Source organism: Dufourea novaeangliae, unplaced genomic scaffold (assembly GCF_001272555.1).
Source record: "Dufourea novaeangliae isolate 0120121106 unplaced genomic scaffold, ASM127255v1 scaffold47, whole genome shotgun sequence".
Lineage (NCBI taxonomy): Eukaryota > Metazoa > Arthropoda > Insecta > Hymenoptera > Halictidae > Dufourea > Dufourea novaeangliae.
In genome coordinates this window covers 644,147-656,244 of record NW_015373920.1, presented here as the reverse complement: position 1 = coordinate 656,244, position 12,098 = coordinate 644,147, and the positions used below count along the sequence as shown (strand labels likewise).

The window sequence follows — 12,098 nt, the reverse complement described above, 5'->3', positions numbered from 1 at the left end:
AAACATCATCCGAAACCGAAAGAAGATGCTCGACCGAAGGTATCGAGTCACGCAAGAAGAACCAATTTTTTTTTTTGGTCAAAACGATGCACATCGAGGGGATCAGGCGGCGAGCAATTATATAATTTTAATCGGCGCATCGTTTTTACAAGCCACCGACTCTCTTCCGTGTTTCTTGCCACTGGTTACTGACCTTCGGAAATCCGAGCTATCCGGCCGGGCACTCGATTTCTTTTCGTGTTTCTTCGGCTTCGTTCTTAACGGCCGAGAAGCGACGACGGGGAATCTGGTGTCGATGACGACCGGGAAAAACTCGCGGATCGATTTCGCGCCTTCCTTTCCTCGCTGCTACGATAATTATCAACGGCGAGGGGAGAGGAACATGGCTACCGTTAGGAGCCTCGATATCTCGCTGTTGCTAGAGCAACCGCATTACATTATCCGCTGTGTGAATATCCGATTAATTTCGTTAAACATGTCTAACATAAATGAAACGTTAATAGGTAGCGTTACAAAATAAAAAAAAAAAAGTGAATTTGTAAAGCGTTAGGAAATCAATGTTTACGAGAGGATAAACTTCATCGATTAACCCTCATCAGTCCCTCGTGTCAATTTGACACATTTTACAAAAAGGTAAAAAAAAAATTTAACTGTTCATCTCTTCGTTATATTAATTTTTCACCACTGTGTCAATTTAACACCGAGGAATAAATTAAATTCGGAAAACGAGGGACAGATGATTGTTAATTATATTAGTTTGTTGATTCATGTTTCAAGGGTTGTACGAAAAGGCGACATTTTGTTAATTAAGATAATTCCGTAGCAAGAAGGCACGAAGAGACTTCGTATCGAAGACCGCAGAGGTATCGTCGGCGGTGTAGCGAGCGTTCACCGTGAACCGCCTGTTGCGGGCGTTAAAGTCTCCGTAGATCTCCCGAGTCTCCGGGCGAGATATACGATGCTCTCTCGGCGACCGTGTCGATTCAGCGTGCTTTAAGTCGTTGCGTAAGAGGTCCTTGGTCCAATAATACGTTTCGCGCGCGCGACACATCGGTGTCCCCGTGAATACGCAAATCGTGAATTTGAAAGTCGATCGAAAGTAACGCGATACGGCCTCCCACTGGGGATATCTGGTCCGTGAATGAATTGTTATTTTCCCGATCGTATCGAAATCGCGACCGTTCGAGGATCGATTCGCGACGCGGCGGAATGGCGTGAAATCGTGAAAGAAGGATACGACGCGAGTACAGGAAATCACGGGCGATAACGAAGAACGATAGGATACGGCTACTTTTACATAATACACGCGACGGTGGTAAAACAATCCTCGGAAATCGATCGACCGTGTCCTGTCGAATTACTCGCGTTTGCCAGGACGACGATGGCGGGCTTATTCAGGAATGTTCTATCCCGCCACACGAACCGTCTTTCTATGCATCTTGTCGCGATTAAAATGCAAGGTGTTAGAACTAGCGGGGGAGGAAGTGGGGAGGAAGAGGAGGCGAACGACGACGCGAGAGAAGCGACGACGTAGGATTGTCCGCGAGATACAGTCGACGCGTTTAAATATACATACAGCCGTCGTTAGGGCCTTGCACCAAGATCGTCGATCAAGATATTTGATCCTCGAACGTGCAACGGCGCTCCGAGGAAATCTGCCATTGTTATTGTCTGGCTTCCGTCTGTATCGTAAATTTTTATTTTACCGGAAAATCGTCTTCCACTCATCGTCTGGGATAGAGGAAAGGGAAACTGGATTCTCGGCGATGCGAGAACACGAAAGAAAACTGAAACGTCCGGATTTGCTTTTCTACGTTCCGGCTAGGGGAAAAAAAATTCATAGATAGTCTCTCTTGAGAAGGAGAAGAACGCGATCGGCCGTACAGCGCGGAGCGGGTAACCGGAACGGAACGGAGCGGAGCCGAGCGTTCGCCGAGTGGTTACTGACCTCCAGCATCGAGCACTCTTACGCTTGCACTACTTAGCTAGCTCGTCGTTACAACCGCGAAGCTTGCCTATCGCCGCGCGAGAACACCGGTCTCTGCGACCGATCACGGAAAATCGCCACTTTTCTCGGCCGTGTGTACACCTTTCGGCGCGTTACGGCGTTACCTTTACCTTCACCTTGCGCACCACCCCGCTGCCTCTCCTCACCGCCGTTTCCGCTCGACCAGACGACGGAAGGCCAATAGCGCGTTTCGCAGCGTCTACCGGAAGTGCGTCCGCGCGATCTGTGTCATAGACAGCCGGTGTCGAGAGAACGTTAGTTCTTGCCATCACTCGTCTGCAACGTTTTTTCGCCTGTACACGGTCCCATTTATATTTCAGACGCGTGTCAATCGTAATCGATTCTTCTCCGAACCTTCGATTATCGATACGTACCCTTGTTATTGAAATAAGTCTTTCGATTTATCGAAGAGAAGTGATTCATGAAAATTCGAAAGTAAACGAAGGAATCGTACGAAAATATACGGGCGCATCGATCATCGACCTTTCGATACGCCAGCGGAAGATCAAATTGAAATCACGTTCGGAGGAAAAATCGCCGATTTCCCCGCGGCTACTCTTGATTGTGGCTCGGGGAAGCGCAAAGTATGACACGACCGGCGAGAGATGTCCGCGGCGAGTTCGTTAACCCCTGAAAATACTCTCTTGCGTCGTGGTTGCGTGCTCCGTGCACTGGGATGCACTAGTTTACTTCTTTCCGCGGCGTGGTGGAGGTGGTTTTGTCCTGGCGACGGCGGTGGTGCACGTACGTGCACGGCCGACGACGACGCGCAAGTCTTCACCGGTAGTTCGCATTAGAAACTTCACCTACATCGCGAACGGATCGCGAAAGGTCTGTGTCCTCTCGCCTTTTATCGTTCCTTCGAACGATGATTTCTGTTTACGATTGGACGATGGGGTCATGCTTGAAATTATCGGTCAGAAAAACTGCTTATTGCCTGTTTCCGGTGAATGCAAATGAACCGTGTTGAAGACTAACTGCAATACAGTTCTATTTCAATGATAACAATAATAAAACAGCTTGGGATTTAGTAGAAGTAATTAATACTCGTAATATATAAATAACCGAACAGTAACCATCTTTTTGTTCATTTTCATAGACTTCCGGCAGCTACCCGAAAAACACATGTCTGTTTTTTTCCCGAACGTTCCACAGAAAAAGAGAAAGTTTTCGTTTGACCATGTGGAATGATGGCGATTTGTATATCTTCGAAACCACTCTGAACCTTCGCCGTACAGACGTTATGCCCTGCTAGGCAAAAATATAAGGGTCCGCTACATCCTCAATAGCGTCGAATATATTTACACTCTCTTTCAAACAATCTGTTAGACCCCCTCCGTTTCGTTAATTTTTTTCGTTTATATTCTTTTCATAATTTTAATCTATAAACACTTGTTTCTTTCGTTAGACTTTTAAGTTACGCGTAATCTGTTCCGGTCAGGTGTTACAGAAGCGTGTAATGTCGGAGCAATTATTGTATTCGTCGAGAAACGTTACAGTTGCTTTCGTTCGGGGTAGCATCTCGATGGATCTCGAATCACGGAAAGAAAGTATTCCTCTTGATTGCGAGCCGTTGGATGGAAAATCTACTTCACCTACATTCGGGGAACACGCGTTTCCCCGCGACGAGTAATTACGGTCGCGGCCGTCGATGTTCTCGATAAGAACAGGCGGTGATTAGCGGACAGATCTGGAATTTGCGTGCGACGAGCGTCTGTCACGATGATGATTCCGTAATCGATCCAGCGTTCCCCTAAAAAAAAAACCCACAGAACGAATATCTCCACTGTGGATGTTCATGAAAACGATTTACACAAGATTAGCATCGATTCCGTTTCCATTATAACACCTGTTGCTAGCCACTGGATAAGAGGATCCGTTCCCCGTTTAAAAATTCTAATTTGCCTCCCATGGAATTAAGGTCCAACAACCTACGAGAGTCCTTGAACGCTAGATAGACTCTATCCTTGAGACATTCTCGTAGCTAGCTGTTCAACAATTTCGTCAGCGTGTCCTTGGTAGACGGTCCCCCCTATTGTCACCTCCGCCGTCAAAACCGGGCACGTCGGAGAATTCACGGTTGTTGCTTATCGGTTCTTGTATCCTCTTTCGCAATTAGTTCTTTCGATCCGTGTCGACGAAACGCCCAGCGAATCGTAAAACTTCGAACGAAGGGATCCATTAGGAATGACAATTTTGAAAAGTGTTGGCACCGTCTCGTTGTACGCCTTTTTTTTTTTTATTCGACGCTCGGTGACGGTCTCTAGAATTCTTTATCAATCTGGACTGATCTCGGAGAGAAAGGGAAAAAATGCTGCGGACCGGAACGGTTACCACCGAGGACTCGAAGGGCGACCGGGGTGGAACAAGGGGGGTCGGACTCCGTGGGTAACGTTACTTCGCCGGGGCCAGTTCGTTTTCATTTGGGCCCGGAAATTCAAGCGGTACGTCCCTGACAGTCTCAACGTCTGGCTAGGCTAGGCACCGAAGTACTGTTAGCTTTGGGGCCCCCGATGTCGGGCGTCGGAGCTGAAAGGAGAAACGATGAAGAAAAGGAGGAGGTGGCGGAGGAGTAAGAAGAAGAAGGAGTCGAAGAAAGGGAGGAGGCGTCAGTCGACGAGGGTGGGGCGCGGGGGAGGGGTCGAGTTCGCGTGGAATCCTACGGTGAGCCATAATGTAACACCGAGTCGGAAACATCGAGATTCGTCCTCGCTCGCCTGGAGCGAGGGACGCAGCCGACTCGCTCGCTCGCACGCTCGCTCTGCTCGTGCCTCGTCCTCGCTCGCCTCGAGACCGCTCAGAAGTGAAGTGGCACACAATGCGTAAGAGTATTTTCAGGGGTCGACGACCGCTCTGCTTCCTCGAGGCTGTCCCTAGCGATGGCTTCGACCGCGAACCAAACGGTATCGACTCTTCTCTCGAGAAACCGCGAATGGCCGCGCGGCGTACCGCTCCGCTCGGATTTTCGTCGACGTGGACCACCCGAGCTGCTCCGGGCCAGTCAACGGGATTTTTTCACGAGTCGTTTTGGTCGTCCGTTCTTCGTTCGCGGTTATTTTTGCCGATTTTTAATCTTGCGACTGTACGCCTTGGGTGAATTATAAGTTCGGGGTTATTTTTTCTAGTTCCATCGAATCGATCGTCGGAATTCAATCTTTGTCGAAGCAAATACTTGGGAGATTCCGTGGATATCGATGAGCAGTATCGTTGGAATTGGATCAGGCCCATCGCTATCGGATCCCCCTTCCTTTTTCACGCCCTTCTTACCTCCCTCCTCTCTTCCTCCGTGATCTCCCTCGACCCTGAAACCTTGGCGAACCAACGACGACGAATCGCTCACGTGCGAACGCGACCAATGACCGACGAACCGCGAAATCGCTTATTCTTTTGTCCTTCAACTTTTTCCGGGCTGCCTCGATCCTCTTCCGTTTCGTTGCTTTTTCGTTGACTCGATTTACTTTTTCTCCCCCTCGTTTTCGCCACTCTTTCTGTCGGGAATTTTCGGTTTCGTGATTCGGGGCCATTCCATTTCTCGAGTTTATTGGCTAACCTGCCCGATACTATTGCGTCAATGAACACGACTACCCAAGGTCTCCTTGGATTAGCGCAGAGATGCCTTGACGTCATCGTTCTCTGTGTGGGTCTTCCTCCTCCGCGTGGGGCAATCGACTAAAAAATTCGCGGTCAAGAGTCCAATCGACGCGCAAACGATCGGCTAACCTTTGTCGTCATCGTCGATTCCAGAAACTCAGGCCAAAAGCCGTGGGTTCGATCAGGAAACCACGAGGTTACGACGCTTATTCGTCAACGATTTTTTTCGCCACTTTCGGCGACCGGTTTATCATATTTTTAATAACCGGTTCCTCTTCACCGGCCAGTGGATTTGCGGTTACCGATTGTATGCAAAACGCGCGCACACGCAACGGTCGAGTCATTGCTCGCTGGAAAATGCAACTTCGTTGATTTTCTTCCTCGACGAAGCTTCTAGAATCACGTCGCAACGATCGCTAGAACCACGTAATAAAAATCATGGAACCGTGATCGATCGGTGTTGAAAAACGAATAAAGAAAAAACTAATAAAAACGAACGATCACCGTTTTATTCCATAATCGAGGCCCTCTCTCGCGGACGGTTCAACGTTCGAGGTTAAAGGCCCGACCCTGAAACTTCCAACCTGTCGAATTCGTAGCCGAGCTCGTGACTAAGCCTCTCCTTCTCCATTTGTCTTGTATCGACGATCGCTTCATCGTCAGGCTGTTTCGTAACTGGGACCCGAGAGATACCGAGCCAACAGGGTCCGCATTAACTCCTCCGCGTTCCTGTCGCGCGGTTTGTCCACCAGGAAACGCGCGTACGTGACGCAAGATCTAAATCGCCGGCAATGTCTGTACGCGCGAAAGATCGTTTTTAACGCCTTCGTGGATCATCGACTGTTATAACGGAAACACCGTGACCCAGAACGGTGTCCAGGTAACGAACGTTCACCGACGTTTCGCGAAAATTTTTGCAGATAAAAAAAGGACCCGTTATCGTTCAACTCGCAATTTATTCTCGTTACTTTTGCGTATCGCGATCATCGATTACCTTCGGAGCTTATCGTGTCGATTTGAATAAACGACAGCAATAATGTAATAAAAAAGCTCGTTTCGGAAATCTCAGCGACGGTTTAATCGATAACCGGTGGAACGGATCTGGTTGGCCAGAGACTCCGAAGCAATAAAAATCTCGGAAACGGATAAACGATAATTTATCGAGAAGACGCTAGAGTGTGTTTAAAAATACGAACCTTAAGAATAGCAGTTTCGGATCCGTTAAACGCAAGATGCAACGAATTAGAACGTCGAGTGTTCCCGGCTTAGTTGTCGGGATGAGAACGGGAGCGAGGAGGAACGACGTCGGCGGCGCGAAAACGATTCCGCATTGAAAAGGGAATTCTCCCGTGACACATTCGTTTTTATCGAACCATCCGGCTCGGCCACGAATCTCAGCGGTGGTTTCTGGGCATATACGGAAAGTCGGCGAGTCGTATATTGCTCCGTATACGAGGCATTGACCCGCCGTGCTGCCTGGGTTTCGTCGCACCTCGCCAAGCTCCTACGGAATCGCGGCCCTCTTTCCTCTAACAGGTGCATGTGTATACCTATTCGTTCGCGTAGACAAATCCACGTCTAACGGTGCCTCCCCGATAGCATTCTCCTTGTTAGAGAATACGGGCCAATGCGACAAACAACAGACTTACGTAATCGCCGATTTTGGCGCGACCCGTTGCGGTATCATGCCGAATTCACTGTGGTGAACGCTACAAACGAGAAAGTACTCGAAGAAATGGAGATTTTTTGAAGAATTTTGCTACCACGTCCCTAGAAATACTCGATTGGGGTGGTACTGAACGGAAATGCAGCTCTTGTTTAACATTAGACCTACTACGGTTTTGCCGTTCAAATTCCTATTTTTTTTAAGGGTTCGGTAGGTTTAGTGTTAGGGAGTTAGCCCACCCTGATTGCTTGAAAATCATAGATACCTTTGTGAATTTTTTATGGTTTATCGTCATTCCAAAGTTCTATATAATACGCCATACGTCCAACCGCAAACGTTCCTCGCGTTAAGTTACATATTTACGAGGACCCGTGCGGGCAAGAGGATGACGCCACAAGGTATTACGCATTTCTGGCCAGTCATCGTTTAGTGTATCTCGCGGACAGCAGTGTTTATTCCTTCGGAGAAGGTTAACTCTCGCATAAACCACCAGTGACATTATTCAGTCCTCTAGATCTCGTTATCGTGCTTTTCTGACGGCGAGATAGATCGATTGAAACCAAGTTTGAACCAAGTTAGAACAAAGTTTGGAACCAAGTTTGGAACCAAGTTTGAACTAACTTGGAACCAAGTTAGAACTAAGTTTGGAACCAAGTTAGAACTATGTTTGGAACCAAGTTAGAACTATGTTTGGAACCAAGTTAGAACTATGTTTGGAACCAAGTTTGAACCAAGTTTGGAACCAAGTTTGAACCAATTTTGAACTAACTTGGAACCAAGTTGGAACCAAGTTGGAACATCTAACTTGGAACCAAGTTAGAACTAAGTTTGGAACCAAGTTAGAACTATGTTTGGAACCAAGTTTGAACTATGTTTGGAACCAAGTTAGAACTAAGTTTGGAATCAAGTTTGAACCAAGTTTGAACCAATTTTGAACTAACTTGGAACCAAGTTGGAACCAAGTTGGAACCAAGTTGGAACCAAGTTGGAACAAAGTTTGGAACCAAGTTGGAACAAAGTTTGGAATCAAGTTTGAACTAACTTGGTACCAAGTTGGAACCAAGTTAGATCAAAGTTTGGAACTAAGTTGGAACAAAGTAGAAACCAAGTTTGAACAAAGTTTGGAACAAAGTTGGAACAAAGTTGGAACAAAGTTTGGAACAAAGTTGGGAACCAAGTTTGAACCAAACCACGGTTTTTGTCGCCGAGCTAGATCGATTGAACCAAGGAATCGAGTGCCATCGACGGAGGATCATCCTTCCGCGCATCGAGCCCCGTGGAAACAAAACGAACGGTGCATCCGATGGTGCGTCTGCACATTTCGTGCCAGACGGACTCGCCTCGAGAGGATTGCACCGCTCGGCGCCGGTGCATTCTCGACATTGACAATGTGTACATATATACGCTCGTTGACCGCGTGCATGCGAGCGCGTGCGCGCGCGAGCGCGCCAGCGGACTTAGTTGGGAACGAGGAAGACCTAGTTCGAAGGTAGAACGCTTGCAACGGCACTAGGTCACGCATCGCAGTTCCTGAACGGAGGCAGCCGGGTTCGTCTATACGTGCGCCGTCGCGGCTGCGTGTGCGTTTCAACGTGTGCATGTGCATCGCCGCCCCCCCTCCCCCATCCCCCGTACGCGGCACGCATACTCGATCGAGAGAGGCTCGACGATAGTCGCCGGCTCGACGGGTTCCCTTCCTCGCCTTTCTGGACGGTGTCTCGATCGTGAAAATTTCGAATGTTCGAGACTTTGATTAGGTGTACGGAAAAATAGTGGCTGGAAGGATTCGTGTAAACAGCAACATATACCGTTCAACCCATTACCAAATAATTCTATCTCCTATGTTACATTCGGAATCGTACACATCGAAGATCGTCTAATCGATCGGAAATTTGCTGGTCATTTGCACGCTGATTAGAAAGTTCTTTCGTTGATCGGTCGTGTATACCTATAGATTTCCTTGTACCTGCAACATTCGACTTCCGTGTTACGATGGCGATAACGATAACGGTCCTCTCAGGCTCGTTCATTCATCACGAACCTTCTCGTAAAGGGCTTTCACCCTTTTCCCGCCTCTGCCTTCCGAGGCGTGGAACTCGTGCGCGTCGGCGATCGCTGGGAGGGCTAACGGTAACCCGACTGCGCGTCATTTCGTCCCCGATTACGTTTAGGAAACGTTCTTTTTTTTTTTTCCTCTCCACCTGGCCCAAACGAAAGTAGCGGCGTGACTGTGCGTAGGGGCGAAGAACGAGAGAGTGAATTTCGTCACCCGGCCCCGGACCGAATTTACAACCGAAAGATATACTGTTAAACGGCCGCCCGAAGCGAAGGTGACACGACCGAGTGGGCCGTTCACCGCTGGATTCCTCGGTCGAGAACCGATGGAACCACGATCGATTCAACACGAGTTCCAGCGATCGAGGAACTGGTTTGAATCGTTCCAGTAACAATTTCATAGCAATTCGACGATTCCTCGGAATATTAACGAAAATCGTGACTCATTTCGAAATAACGATCTAACCTCCGGACAAGAACCAAAGGTGACAGATTCTCGAGGCGTAGTATGCGTAGGCAGTTGAATTTTTCGCGTCTGGGCGCAAAGACGATCGCTATAGCCGCCATAACAATGCCAACGGGATGAACGTCCTGATCTCCCGTCACCGTCTCCGGACAACGACCTCTCCATAAAATTTGACCGACGTTATACGCTTTTCATCGATCTACTTCGAACACCGCATCTTCCCTAGTATCCTCGATATCTTATTACACGATAAAATAAACCTCCGAAAACACCGATTCTTTCAGTATCGTCAATATCATCCAAGTCTATAAATAAGAATATCTAGAAAATCATTCGATGGTCCGAAAAAACTCATAAAATTCATCAATGTTTATTTTCAGGTGGTTCACACCAGCTAAAACCCGGCAGGATGGAGTTTGTCCGAGCAATGGCGCGATTAAAAGTGAAGCCTCTTGACCACGTGGCCGGAGGTCATAGAGGTGTGTAGGCAGACGTTACTCTCTTCGCCTGGTTGGCGGCCAGTTGCGATGGCGATGGTGGCGGCGGCAGTGGCGAGGCCTGCTTCGTCGAGCGAAGTAGTATGGTAAGTGTGTTAACAACGTGAGCAGGGTGAACGCCCTCGATAGACCTAGACCCAAAAAGCGCTCGCTCGTTCCATGGGCACTGCCACTGGCACTGGGTTAAGGCGAAGTCATGTGACGACGCGGTTGCAGGTACACACGAGTCGTGCACAACGTACACACACATACATACACACACACGGCCGGCCAAACACGCACACAACCGACGACAACCCATTACTTTCACGCGTATGCGTTCGTTTCTGCGCGCACGAACGCGCACTGGGTTCGTCGGCCTGACCATCTCGCGGAATGCCCACGGAATTGTTCCGACTTGTCACGATTTCCTTCTACGACGACCGTCTTCTCTACTAGGACGCGTGTGGCTTTTTTTGTTGCGCAAGACAGCTTTTCTTTTGGCATTCGATGCTCCCGCGGAATCAGCGATTTATGGTGTTCGGGTTGAATTTTAAGGAGGATACGCTTAGAGGTAGCTTACGAGACTGAATCTGGGCGCCGTAGTATATATATTTGTACCTTCTTCGAGGGGAGCTTTTGTGCGATCAAACTCTCGACTACTTCGAAATTGTCGTTTTTCTCGCAGCTTGAAAGCGTCGCCAAAGAGCCTGGTGGTTCGAACACGGTGTAGCGCGAGAAGGCCTTTGATCTCGATAGCCAATTAGCGAAAGTTAGAGCAAGGTTCCATTTCGTCGAGGTGGTGCCCGGTTCCTCGAGTGTTCGTGAATCATTAGGTTCCCCACCTCGTCGAAACACTTTCGTCTCGACGATACAGTGCCGTAACAGTCCACGATAATTCGACAGCTTCGACGATGCATCCCAAGTAAATCATTGTTTTCGATCTTTAACCGAGCATGCCCTGCGCGTGGTTGTTCGGAAAATTTGGAACGAACGATCACGGATCGGTGGTCTAAAGATTAAACGAGAATTTCCCTCGTTTTCTACGATTCCTGTTCCACATTTCAACCGACCACGCTCTCGGCGCTCGTTTCTCGCCCGAGGCGACCGTCGAAAGAAAACAACAATACTTTTTTCTCGACGGTCGTCGAACCCGCGTGTCTCGTGCCGTCGATAAACAAATTATTAATCGACGATACGACGTGTGTTCTGCACGGTGCATCGACCGTACTGCAGCAGCTTGTTGCTCGCAGCGACGATCGACGACCATTTTCAGGTCCAATAATTCTGGTCTCCTTACCAAACTGTCTTGAAAATAGAAATTGATCCCGCTTCTAGAATACAAATATTTTCCCCCTGTTCCGCTCTCTATATTACTCGCTTCCTATTAGACTCGTCATTATAAAAAAATCGCTTCCACAAATGTCACCCAGGACAAACGTTTCGCTACGATCATCGAAATCGGTCTCCCTTTCAACATCTTTAAAAAAACCTCGATTTTCATTAATAAACAAGTCTGGCGAAAAAAGCTCGGGGTGAAAAAAAAAACAAGAAATCCAAAGATCGCTGCCTCGACGTGCAGAGGCAACGCACGAGAAAAGGATCGGGGCCGCTCGCTACAGGATGATTATCCAGGCTCGCATAACTGGCGAGGAAAGGCCTGGATGTATAGTACGTCCCGGCCGTCGGTGGATGGAAGTCCATCCTTGATGGAGGTTACTCCGGGCCATCGTCCCACATCTCCTTGGATATGAACTTGTGTCTTCGTTCGGCTCGCCGGTCGTCTCCCTTCGGTTCTCCTTCCTCGTCTCCTTCGTCCTTCTTCCTGCCACCTCT

General features: G+C 48.4%; 1 protein-coding gene across 1 annotated transcript in view; it reads left to right on the top strand.

Annotated features, from left to right (window-relative positions):
• LOC107194481 (protein FAM76A) overlaps nucleotides 1-10,219 on the top strand; it is a 43,188-nt gene extending 32,969 nt beyond the window's left edge. Inside the window, exon 7 of the mRNA XM_015584119.1 lies at nucleotides 10,167-10,219. The gene's annotated coding sequence lies outside the window, so the exon portion shown is untranslated. The remainder of the gene's footprint in view (nucleotides 1-10,166) is intronic.
• Nucleotides 10,220-12,098: the final 1,879 nt, after the last annotated feature.